Source organism: Rattus rattus, chromosome 9 (assembly GCF_011064425.1).
Source record: "Rattus rattus isolate New Zealand chromosome 9, Rrattus_CSIRO_v1, whole genome shotgun sequence".
Taxonomy (NCBI): Eukaryota; Metazoa; Chordata; class Mammalia; order Rodentia; family Muridae; genus Rattus; species Rattus rattus.
In genome coordinates this window covers 5,049,559-5,062,947 of record NC_046162.1, presented here as the reverse complement: position 1 = coordinate 5,062,947, position 13,389 = coordinate 5,049,559, and positions in this window count along the sequence as shown.

Genomic DNA, 13,389 nt, shown 5'->3' with positions numbered 1-13,389 from the left:
GTTAATATCAGTATTGTGCATGTGAAGAGGCAAAGGGGAGGTCGTAAGTGTTCATCACCAAAATAAAAGGGCAAGTGTGGGAGAGAACTGGCTGTTGGCGGGTTTGCCTCCGCCGCGCTCCCACCACAGCGCACGTGTCTCTCAGAACACCCGAAGTATGCCACACATGGATGCAGCGTTTTTGTCAGGTTCGTTTTTCAAAAAACGAATCTCGACAAGTGCCCCGCCCCACTAGTTCTAGAGAAGAAAGCCCCAACATGTTAGGACACAGGAGAGAAGGTTCAAGACTAACCTGGAAGCGAGGCCTCTGAGGATCTGGCCCAGTGCAGTGGGAGAGCACCCGGCAGGTTGAGAGGGCCCAGGCCCTGGGCTGGATCCACGGCAGGCCGACAGTTGTTAGTGACCTCGAAGACAGAGAAGCAGAAATGACCCACAATGAAATGCAACGATAACTTCCCTTTGTTTGCTGCGCTGGGGATTGAAGGCAAGAAGCGGTGTAAGCACCTGCCACTGAGCTACGTACGGTCCCAGACCCACAAATGTAATTTACAAGGATACGAATCAAATGGCTCAACACGTGTCATGGTAAGGGAGAGAAGAGAAAAGGGATCCCCGAATTTCCACACCCACATTGATCACAGTCTGCCCTGACGCCCATCGTTTCTTCCAGGGCTCAGGGTCCTTACAAGCCACTCGCCCTTCTTGCAGGTGTGGCTTTTCTTGTGTCTTCCTTGGGTCAGCCTGAGAAGCTGGGGCTGCCCCGATGCTGTCTCACAAAGATGAGTGTAGAGAATAGAAGTCAAGTTACCAGGCTCTAAGAAGGAAACGCATTTTGACCCCTGGATCCAAGATGACAGAAAGAGGGCCGTGGCTAGGTGCAGCCCGTTCCCTACACGAAGCTCACCAGATGCGTGCCCGAGGGAAAGGCCATCAAGAGAAGGTCTACCAGGAACATGGCTAGACTGTGTCACCAGGGATGTTCCTGATGTGGGCGTCTTGTGTATCTGTGTGCTTCTCTCTCGGTCTCCCTGTGAAGCAGCGTTACTAGAAAGCCGTGCCATTCCCAGCAAGGCGGGCACCCCTCAGGAGTTAGCCTGCTGCTGTTACCCCCACAAGCTTCATCAAAGCTTCTGGAGAGTTGACTGGAAGAAAACCCAGCGTTGGGAGAGGTAAGGTAGAATAGAACTTTGAAAAGAGGAACATCCCAAAATACTCACTCCTTTGGGCTTCTCTGCCAGCAGTGACATAAACCTGGGCTTCTGGGATGAACAAGAAGGAAGGATGCTTACACATACCTGACAAAGCCACCATTCCCCAGCTTCAACAGGCTGTGGCTCCAACGGTAGGAGCTTCCCTGGTGGTGGGGTCCAATGGTAGGACCTTCTTCCCTTCCCTGGTGGCTGGGTTCAGCGCAGGTTTGCTCACCGTCACACACTATGTGTGCAGAGCCCTCCACATCTCTCTGTTGCCCTCAGAGGATTCCCTAGAGGAACAGCCAGAGCCCATATGCAGGGCTTCCTCCAGCGTGCCCCACTCCCTCCCTACCCTAGGTCGTGTCAAGCGAAATTTAAGAATCTGTGGAGGACAACCCCACAGGCAAGACCAGCTACCCCTTTTTCTATTGGCCATTGGGAGACCACACGATGAATGGTGGGACTTGCTCCGTTCGCTGTGACCTCACCTCTCCAGCAGCACCTGGGTATGGCATGAACTGTCTGAGGTCGAGCCATCCCTCAGCCAGCAAGGGTTTCTTCTCTAAACACCTGGACCACACAGTTGAGCATTATCTTGTCCCTGTTTCATGATTTACTACTACACCGGTTTTAACTGCCTTTGCGTGGGGGCAGCCACGGGATTAGCTCAAAGCAACTCTTTCAATGTCCCACAGCAGAATCCCTGGGCAGGGTGAGATGAGGAACCAGATCCCCCGCCCCCCAGGCGAGCAGAACGAGAAGTTCCAAAGGCCCGCCTTTCTGGCCCCTCATGGTGCTAACATCCACTGAGGCCCCAGACTACCAGGATAATTCATTCTGTGTCTCTGCTGACAGACAGGAGGGAATAAGCCCCTCCCTGACGCCTTTACAATTCCTGTTCCCAGTCACACACATCCTACAGACCTATCTACAGAGCCAAGTGGGGAAGGCTGTGGCAAGGTTGCAGTAGCTCCTGGGGAAGAGAAACAGTAGATGGGCAGCTGACTAGCAGGTGGCAGCCCAGGTAGCCCAGACAGCAGCGCCATGGAGACAATGGGCAGAGCAGAAGCAATGAAGGCCCCATGATGGCCCTCACTGGGCCTCTGCACCTCAGTGCCCCATTTGTAAGTGAAGGCACCCTGTGGCTCAACTCTCTGAGGCTCGCTGGTCCTCACTCCCATGTGCCTGAGACCAGGGTGGGCTTCATGGTGGCGGGGTCATAGGCCATGGGTTTGGGGCAGCAAGAGGAGGGACAAGTAGAAGAACTTCTGAATGGAAGGAACGGCCTTCCATGGAGCTGATGGCAGACTTTGGGGTCACCTTACTGTGTTCTAAACGACCTCTCCATTCCTGAGCTCTTTAAGGTGACAATGGTACTCAGCGTAAGCTGGTTTTACAATAAACCAGTGGACAGATAGTCAGTTAATGGCCACAGTGACATACTCCTTATGGATGGGTTCCTTGCCTGCTCCCTGCGGACTACAACCGAACACATGTCCTCACTGTCCAGCGCCCAACTTGTCTGATTAATGATGCTACTCGGCCTCTCCCTGCCTGCCCTGCAAAGGGATGTTCATCCTATCCACAGAGGAGAAAAAGAGATACTGGGCCCATTGCTGGGGGGTCAGTCCCAGTCCTGAACTCACTCTGGGCCCCTCCATGCAGGTTATGTGACCCTGGGCAAGTCATCGACCTTTCTGAACCTCAGCCTCTTCATCTCTGAGGTAGGGAAGAGCTTTTCTGGGAGTTGGGAGGAGTTGCTCGTTCATTCGTCCAGCGGGTATTTGTTGAGTATCTACTTAAGGCACAATTCCGGAGGACAGTGAAGGGGAAAGGCCCTCCTTGACCATGTTAGGTTCAAGGGGAAAGGAAGGCAGCTAGAAAGCAACCTGTCAGTGTGAGAGCCTGGTATGGAATGAAGTCGAGAGAGACCCCACCACCACCACCACCATTATTCCCTCTCCCTCTCAACCCCAAGCTCTCAGGAGAGGATGGGACAGATTGCATCAGCCTAGTCAAGATGGCAGGAGAAAGGGACACTCTAGGGTGGGGGACGACAGCTACAAAAGGCTCAGCGTGCCTGCTGAGCACAGCCAGGGAGGGGTTGAGCTTATGGAAGTCTCCCAGAGTCAGGCCATGGGTAGGTGGGAAGGTGGGCTTTACCCACCATGACACCATAGCAGAGACTGTGGAGAGGAAGTCAGGAAATGTAGCGCAGTGGCCTCCAGGCCTCCCTGTAACTGCCTTCCCTCTTCTAAGGATCAGGAGAGCCCATTCCCTGAGGCGGACCACCTGCGGTGCACATGACCTACACATCCACCGAGCCCGCCCATCTCACCCCCATATCCTGACACCCCAAACAGTGACTCACGGAACAAGACGGCAACCATGCACTCAGGTTAAAATTATGCAGGCCACGCGTGTGATATTAAAAACCCAGGGAGCGTGTGTTTCTAGTGCAGGGGATGCCAAAATGTAGCTGCTTTATTTAAGGAATTTATTGGGCTAGTGTGAACGGATGTTTGTTGAAGGTTTTTCTCCCAGTGGGGGAAGAAGCAGGTACCTGCAGTTTGGTTGCTAAAAATAGGGGGGAGCTCAGCCTGCTTCATGTGATGGGTCCCAAAAATACTGCCTCTTCCCTTCTTCCTCAGCAGCAGCTCGGGCTGTGTGGCTGAGCCGGCTCCTGGCAAGCCTGGCTTGGTGACAACCGGAGACCCCAGGGCTTTGCTTCCTGAATCACTAGGTTTGTGTGTGCCCATCCTGGGTGCTCATGGGAGGGAGGCCAGGGTAATGGCATCTAAACCCGGGCTCCAGCCTGACTCTGGATTCTGTCTTCCTGGGTAACCTTGGCTTCAGAGGCTGGGGACCAGACTGCAATGCCCACTTTTAGGAGCCCCTGAGTGTCTGCAGGCGTAACTGTGTGGAACAAGGAAGCATCTCTAAAATGTTGGGCCCAAGAAAGGGTACTGGTGGCTGTGATCAAAAAACTTAACACCGAGATTACAAAGATATCCTGTGGGGCCTGTTACTTCATACAATCAATAAACATATCTCTATCTCTATCTCTATCTCTCTCCTTGTGAGAAAGAAAGTTCTGTAGAGCCTGACTCTTCCCTTGGTTCTCCCTTGGCTCTCCCTTGGCTCTCCCTTGGCCTGGCAAACTTCACCTGTCTGCCTGGGTGCCCTTAGGCCATGGAGCTCCTCCTCCTAGCCACGCCTGTCTCCTTAAAATCCAGCAACGGCTCTCAGGCCTGATCTAGGATCTATACTAGGCCCTCACTGTATGGGAGACTAAACCTGGGAGTGCTTTGCCCTTAGATGGACCAGAGAGTGATCTAGGGTGACCTGGTGGTTGAAAGAGCCTCTCTGGGATCCAGCTCAGGGCAGGCCTTGTCTTTGCACCATGAAGGATGCCCTGTGGGGCGGCTCCTGAACCGATGGTTGCTGCCCTTCGAGGACTCTAGGGATGAGGGGGCATTAATTCCTTTTGGGACAGCATGCCATTTAGCCTTTGGCCAGGACACCTCAGGGTCCAGGTCTTGAAGGTCAGAAGGACCAGCTGAAACCTCTTAGTCTGTCCCCGGGGCCCCGTGTGTCCTTGAACTGATTTCTGTGCCTTTTTGAATTGTTCTCTTCATAAGAACACCGTGTAAGCCCGGTGTGGTGGTACACACCTTCAGTTCCAGCATTTGAGAGGCAGCAGTAGCATTTGAGGCAAGGGTGGCTTACACAGGGAGTTCCAGGACAGCCATGGGCCACACGCTGAGAGCCCCATCTCAACAAACAAACAAGCAAAGGGAATTCCCACGTGAGCTAAAGGCAATGCCTGGCCCCCAGGGAGCAGTCCCAGTAGTAGCCCCTTGGCCTGATAACACCCATAGTTCCCTTACCCGACTTCACCACCCTGGGGTTACCTGCTTCCAATTTTCCTGTCGCCAACTAGCGGGGACCTCCCCTAGGAACTTCAGCTCCGCTCATGGGAGGAGGTAGCCCCAGTGTACTCTTTCCTCCATGATAGGACAGTTACTATTGGGGAGACTCACATCATGGGGTGCCCTGATATTGGTACCGTTATTCCTAGCCTTTATTTAGCAGCTGTGGAAGTGAGCTTCAGGGAGACAGGGAATTTCTCCACAGTTACACAGCAGAGCTGGCACCCACAGTTGTCTGTCAAACTCTTTCTCTACGTCCTAGCCTCTCCCTCTCTCTTCCTTCCCTCCTTTCTTCCCTCTCTGACCCTCTCTGTCTATACCTGCCACTGATCTGATTCGGACAGGCCTGTGTCACTGGGAAACTGTGGCAGTCTGAGGAGACACGGACAGGCCTGGGCCTCTCCAGGCAGCTGCTATAGGGGGGGAAGGCTGCTCCGTTGGGCCTCTTCAAGAGGGAAGCCTCACAGAGTGGCAGACCGGGGATACCTCTTTCTTTGCTCTCTGCCACTCCCCTTGGGCCACCTGTTCCTCAAAGAGCTCCTCCCACAGACTCTGTGGCCTCAACTCCCAAGGTGACTCTCTGCTGTTCTCCTCTGCAGCAAACAGAGCTGCCACCTTTGCCAGGTTATCTAGCCCCGGAGTGCCTTGTGGTCACCTCCTCTCACTTGCAAGAGTCTTTGGGGTCCTGCGGCCCCCTGAGACTTGGGGAACACAGACATTTGTAGCAGGATGTGAATGAACCATTCAGTATAAAGACGAATAGTCCCCTGAGCCGTTTGCAAGGAATGGACTTCACACGCACCATGAGCCTCCTGGGGCTTGGATTTGTTTCTTCACAGAAAACTCCTCTGCCACACTCCAGGGCCCCCCCTTCCACCCTGGCCTGGAAGGTGCGAGCCAAGAGGATCATGCAGCTTGCCACAGCTCCTCTCAGCCCCAGCTCTGAGTCTGTGAGACTGCCTTGCATCTCTCTGGCAGTTATCTGGCTGCTGGGAGAATCTTTACTCCGAATATTTTCCCTGTGGAATTCAACGCCGTGATACCACAGCTGGGGAGACTGCAATGAGATTCCTCTAAAAGGCAACAAAATTTCAAGCTCCCACAAGCCCCCCACCTTGGTCGGGCCTTGACCACCACCTCACGCCACTCCTCCTTGATCGAGGCTGTCTGTTCTGTCAGCTTGGCTTGACCCAGAGCATGACCAGGTACAGTGTTCAGTGTGACTCCGGCCTCATGGAGACAGGCTTAGTAACAGTAGATGATACGGTCCAATGGATACCTAGAGGATACACAGAAATGCACGCTGAGCAGACAGACGCAAGGAAACACTCGGTAGAATTAGTTCAATATGTAACATATTGCTAAATGGCTCCCCAAAGTGTATAGTTACTTTACCCCCCATTGGCCACATAAGATTTCCTGGTTTTCCACAGTCTAGTCACCATCTAGTATTACCAACATTCTAAGTTTTAGCCAGTCAGTTGGCTATCTCTTTGTAACTCTGACTTTTGTTTCTCTTATCATTGATGAGATTTGGTACCTTCGTGTCCATTGGCCACGAAAATATTCTTGTGAAATATCTGGATTTTGCCCCCCTTTTATACTGCATTAACCTCCCCATATGTGCGTTATGTACTCATTAGTCTAGGTGTATACATATTTTTGGAGCCTAGAGGTCATTGTCGGGCGCCTTTCCTCAATCTCTCCACTTTATTTTGTGAAACAGGGCCTCTCACTGAACCTAAAGCTGTACCCCCTGCCCTGTATCCCACTGCCAAGGGTACAGAACCTGGCGCCATGCTCCCCCTTTTACACGGGCTCTGGAAATTTAAACTCAGGCCCTTATGCTTGAATGGTAGTCAGTTTACACATCAAGCCCTCTTCACAATACATACATAATAAGACTTTCAGGACAAAGGCTCACGTAGCCTAGGCTGGTCTTGAACTTGTGGCAATCCTTCTGCTTCAGCCTCCCTAGTTCTGGAATTAGAGACCTGAGTCACCATGCCCAGCCATACTTTTCTCTTGAGGAAGCATTTTTTGTTTGGTATTACTGTCGTTGTTTTGGAATGCCCTCTGCAGCAGACTCCTGTCTCTACCCCCCTAAATGTGGGATTGCAGGTGTATGCCACGCCTGGCGTGAAGATATTCCTTTTGTGCCTACCCGTATGGTTTTTGTTTTTGCGAGAGGGAGGGATAGGATCTCACATCACCCAGGCTGACAATCAGACTCCGTGTAGAGTCAAGGGTGACATTGAACTTCTCATCCTCTTGCCTCTGCCTCCCAAATGTTAGCACTGGGATTGTGGGTGTGAGTGGCCATGCCCAGTTTATGAGGTGTTGGGGTTTGAACTTGAAGCTTTGTGCATGCTAGGCAAGCACTTTGCAGACTGACCTGCACTCTGTCCCCGAAGACATTCTTCCATGGCACTCTTGCCTTTAACCTAGATCCTTCTGCCACCATTGTGATGACATGGGCAGGGTTCTGCTCCTGTACGGACAGTCAGCTGGACTAACACCAGTCATTAAAGACTGTCTTTATCCTGTGTTTGGCACAGAGCACATGCCTGTTTGTGTCTGTTTTCTGTCTTCTACCCAACAGGTCTGGTCATTTATCCAAACACAATGCCACAGTGTTTTAGTTAGCCTTATGATTGGCATTAATATCCAGTAAAGGGCTGCAGACATGGGGGAGGCGGAGAAGGGGGAGAAGGAGAAGATGAGGGAGACTCAACCAAAGCAAAGCAGGTATACGCCATTACGAAACCTGTTACCTTGTATGCTAATAAAAAAATTGCACAAACCGAAAGGACCCACAAAGAAGCTCTGATTTCATTCTTCTTTCTCCTCCTCTCCTTCATTGTAAATGTCTTCCATCCTTCTGTTTCTAGTTCTTCTGAATCTATGTTCACACCACACACACACACACACACACACACACACACACACACACACCACCTGTCAGTGTTAGGGTGGCGTTGGATCTGTCAATCAACTTGAAGCTGACTTCTTTAAAACACTGAGCCAAGCAGGCTTTGAATAGCATGTGCCCTTCATTTGTTTTAGCCCATTTAGAGTCCTCTTAGCACCGTCCATAGAGTAGTTCTCGAGGGAACTGCTACTTGACGAAGTGGGAGATCTTGCTGCCACTGAGGCTTATACTGAAAGCCAAGGCCTCCTGCTAGAGGGATGTAGTCCCAAAGCCAACGCCAAACAGAAGAGAGCAGAATGTGGACTCAAACCATACTGCTTGACCAAGCTGGACCTCTCAATAGAGCATGCCACAGCGTGCAGCAGGCACATAGTGACAGGTTCAGGGGTGGCTAGTGTCCTGAGTACACAGGATGCTTCCTGTGCTGTGGCTCCTGTGGCTGGCTGATGAGCCATTACTCAGTACGGAGAGGCATGTGCGCCCTGGTCATCTCCACTACACAGACCCAGAAACAAGGCAGACAGGGGCATGTGACCCACCCAGGGTCCTCTGGTCAGTTAGGGCAAAGCTCTGGTTGAAGCTGGTCTCTTAATGTACCCCACAACCCTTCCTTCTTGTTTTTGTCAAAAGTCCATATGCCCAGGGAGAGTTTTCTACAACTCCAGGAAGTCATCAGAACTCTGGCTGCTCCAGGAATTCAGGATGGTCTCTCTGTAAACTCTCAGCCACTTGGGGTCCAAGATAAAAAAAAAAAAAAGCACAGACTCTGGGGTCAGACTGGGCTGGGTTTCAGGCCCACGTGTGCCCCAGCTGGCTGAGTGGCGTTAGACAAGTTTCTCTGCTGCTCTGAGCCTCCCGGGATAGAGCAGAGCTGAGAGCCGCACCTGCCTTGCTGAAGGAGACAAGGATTAAAGGAGGTGACCAAGGTGGGGCTTCAGAAACAAGTCTGTGACCCTCGCCTCCTTTCATTTTATTTTGTTTTAATTCATTCAATAATTTATTTTTTAACCTCCCTATAAGAGTTACCCTGGGGATTAACAAACCAGAGCCCAGATTGTTCAATGTCTCTTCCTGGAGGACCACAAGCAAGCTACCCACACATGCTGGGCTTCCACTTCCCCATCTAGAAAAACAGAGACCTTGGTCAAACGTCCTCCTTCCACTATTGCCGGGGTAGCATGTGCAAAGGGCTATGGAGGGCCTGCTGCTCACACCACTCACGCAGCGTGGGCCACCTTCGTGGTGTAACTACCCCAGTACTTCTACAGCCAGTGAAAGCTAGGATCGTGGACTGACTCCAGTTCGCCCTGCCTCGGGCTTCTGCCGTGTGCCCACAGAGTGAGTCAGGTCACCTCCACACTGGCCTTGGGTCGTGGAAACATTGAGTCTGGACACCCATGCCTCAGGTTCTGGCACAGCGACCTCCATTGGGTTTTTGGTACATTCCCACCTTGATGTCTACATCCATCTGAACACGGTTGATACGTCTTTGGATAAAAACGACCTTCTTGTGGCCCTGAGATTAGCTCGCACTACAGCCACCTTCAGGATCAGGCGTGCATCCGTAAGTAAATGAGGAAAACCACGACACAAGGCTTTGCTCTTCCTTTCCCCCTTGGCTGCCGGGTGTGTGGCTGTTGGCTTCTGTGCCAAACCCAACTGATTTGGTCATTGAGGGCAGTGCAGCAGGAGTGAATCCTGGAGCAGGAGAAATTCAGACCCCCCCCCCCGGCTCCTCTGTTTAAGGCTGGGTTGGGTGGCTTCAACGCTCTGAGCCTGCTTCTTCCTCTGTAGAGAAATGAGACCCTCCTGCATTCTACCTTTTCCCCGACCAGGAGAGCCTGACAGCGATTCCACTTCATCCCTAAAGCCGGTTCCTTTCCTGGGAGGTTCATGGTCACCTTGGCAGGCAGTGGTGAGGACTCAGTGGTGCCAGGTACCTGTTCCCCAGTTGCTGGAACTTTGTGCACAGCGATTAATAAGATGAGAAGTTATGACCTTGGGATTCGAAAATTGAGGCTTTTTCTTCAACAAGATCCAGGGTCTTGTGCATTTCAGGCCAAGTACCCTGTCTCACAAGTATATCCCCTGGTGTTCTGAGACAAGAGCTTTGCTCTGAAGCCCAAACTCACCAGGACTCAAGATTCTTCTGCAACCTTCCTGTGGCAACTTTAAAACACCTTTGTAATCCAACCGCAGCCTGGATTCTGACTTCCCGAGCTTTTGGGTGTGGGCACCCCCCAGCTCAGGTGAGTCTTTGCTGCCAGGGCTGGAGCTGTCAGAGCTGGTCCCACAGGAGCAGAGCCAGGACCAGGCGTCTCATTGCCTCCTGCTCTATAGGCTCCTGGCATTGTATAACTACAGCGACGTTCACACAGGGCCTACAGCTCTTGTGGGGCTGGTACCAAAGTCTAGTCTCTGTGCTGGCTGAGGCAGGTGGCTCTGTGCAGGAATAGATAAGACTGAAGGCTCTGGCCAAAGCCTGATGGTATCCCACTTGCCCTGTCCCCTGGACCCTGTGGGGACATTCTGACCTGCCACCCAGTCCTCTAAGCTCCAGTGTACTGGGGCCTGGTAAGGCTTCTCTTTTCTCACTTACGAGGCACACTGGAGATGGTCCGACCTCGGTACCCATCTCCGGTCTCTTAGCTGCTGGATGCCTGAGGCAAGGAACTCCACTTTCAGAGGCTCCGTGTCTACAGCTGAATTTACAAGCTGCCTGCTTTGGTGTCGCAGAGGCAGGAGAGGGTCATGGGGTGTATCTATGGTCACAGAGCCCCAGGCGCAGCCCATGAGCAGGGGCTAACATTGCTCCCGTCTTTCCATGCTTCTTCCCCAGATCCCGTCCCAGGTCTCCTAACCACGCAGATGGAAGTTTCATTCTTTCTCGGCTGGCCCTGCTAAGGAGAAAGGTTGGTCGGGAGGACAGAAGCAGGACCACAGGAGATCAGGCTGGATCAGGGGAATGCTCTCTCCGGTTCTTCTAGCCTGGGACTCTAGAATGACCCACTATAGTGTACTCCTGCCTCTCTTTGAATTCTAGAAATCTGTGGAACCTAGAAACCCTCACAGCAATGTTCCTAGTTGTTTCTTACTCCTGCCCCAGGGGCCTCCCTATGTGCCTACGCCACTGACCCCACCCTTATTCAACAGTTTAGCTTTTTTCTCAGAGGTGAGCTCCAGAGCCAAAGCGACTTCTAGAATGAGCAAATCAGCCTGTAAAGGAGTGGCCACAGCCCCGGTTTATGTTTTAAGGCACTGCTTATTCTGTTTGCTTATTTTGCCCATGCCTGTCACTCAAGATGAGTAGGCGGGACTACCGTCACTACAGCTCCTTCCTTCCCAATCCTTCCCTCCCTCTTCTTTCTCTTTTGCCTCCCTTCTTCTTTTCTGTCCTCTGCCAGTCAGAGCCTGCCCTCTCTGCAGGTATTTTATTCAATCTGCACCGAGCGGGCCAGCCGTAGGTGGGGAGGCAGGGACGAATGTGTCCCCTTGGAGTGGAAAGGACAGGAAGGTAGCAGCCTCAGTAAGGGTGTAGCTGAAGGACAGGACGAGGTGCCGGGGGACCTCAGTGACGGAGCAATTACCATACATACCCAAATAAGAGACAGTCTAGAATCTACCTAGACTGTAGACGCCAGGACAACCTCTATCCTTCCCCAGCGCTCAGGCACGTCAAGCTAGAGAGTCCAAAAAGACAAGAGGGGGAAGAGAGAGAGGGGCAGTCAGATGTTCGCCTACAAGGTTAATTTATCTCACCGGCACAGGCTTATCACCTCCACCCCACCGAATTATCACTGTTGCACGGGGCGATATCAACGCCACTGGAAACCACATTGCTTCAAACGCGTGTTATTTAACACTCTAATTTTAAACTCCGGACCTTCAAGAAGCTCTCCGATCCCGATTCTCCCCTGCGTGGTTTGCTGTCGTGTCACTGACGTGGAAGATGCAGCATTTCCCCACAGCACATCTGCACGGGGCTCAACCTCAGCCTATCATATCCCATCCCCCCCCCACACACACACACCAGGACAGTCGGGAGTGGGGTGGGTTCAGAGGCTGCAGGTGAGCATCCCGGGAAGTGACCGAAACACAGCCACTTGGCGGGAATGCTCTGAAAATGGCCTTTTAAATGCCAGTGAACGGCGGCTTCCCCACCCTGCCGCCACAACGTCCTTTTGCCCTGAGTCATTTTATCTGAGTGAAATTCCTCGATTCCTTTTATAGCAATGGCGACCTCTGTAAGTACCCCAGGGTCATCCAGAGCGAAGGCCCTCAGTAACTGGGAGATCGGTTTGGGAATCTCTTCCACCCACCGAGCCTCAGTTTACCCTGTCCCTGCCGTGGAGGTGATAACCTTGCTTCCTAAGCTGATGAAAATACAGAGTATGGGAGTCTGAAAGTAATAGTTAGGGACTGGGTCTCCTCAGGCGAGTTATCACACCTCCCCCATCTTGGTGTGTCAGCCTGTGAGTTGGGACAGGGGTGGCATGAGCCATCTGGCTTCAGCACAGGAGAGAAGCCAAGGCCGGCAGGTACTGAGAAAAGACCAGTACAGTGGGGAATGGTCGTACGTCCCCCCCACCACACACAACACAACCCACCTCACACAGCACCCCAATTCTCTCGAAAACGTTCAGCCAGTGCTACCTGACACTCTAAATGTTATTGTTGGCTTTGATCACTGTGTGGTCTTTTTTTCTTTCTTTCTTTCTTTCTTTTTTTCTGGAGCTGAGGACCGAACCCAGGGCCTTGCGCTTTCTAGGCAGGCGCTCTACCACTGAGCTAAATCCACAACCCCACTGTGTGATCCTAATTGCTAATTTTTCCTGTTCCATCCTTAAGAGCAGTGGACTGTGCCACACGGGGCTGAGGGTGTGGGCAGTACTTTAATGAAGAAGGCACGGTGCGCTTAAGTCTGGGTTTGCCCCCACTACCCCGCTTATACACACTGAAGTCACTCCTCCTAGGTATGTGGCCTAGGGAATGGAGAAGTTCCCACCCCTCCCCATCTCACCCTGGATGGACTGTCATGGAGCCCTTGTCACTGGCCAGGATGACCTGCATGTGTGCTCGCTGTCCCGGAGTCGAGGCACCACCCAAAGTGGCCCAGTGCCTGGAGGAGGCCTCTGTGCCCTGTGGCCCCTCCCGAGTGGCAGAAGGAGCCAGCGCTGTCCGCGCGGGAACGGCGAGGGCGGGAGGCCAGCCCCGCCTCTCCAGTGCGCTACCGGTGCAAACTTTCAAAGACGCGGCGGCGGCCACGGCCCTGCCCCCCGGCACGGTTGGCGGCAGGCGCGGGGCGGGGCGGCGCGCCCGGGCCGGTGGCTCC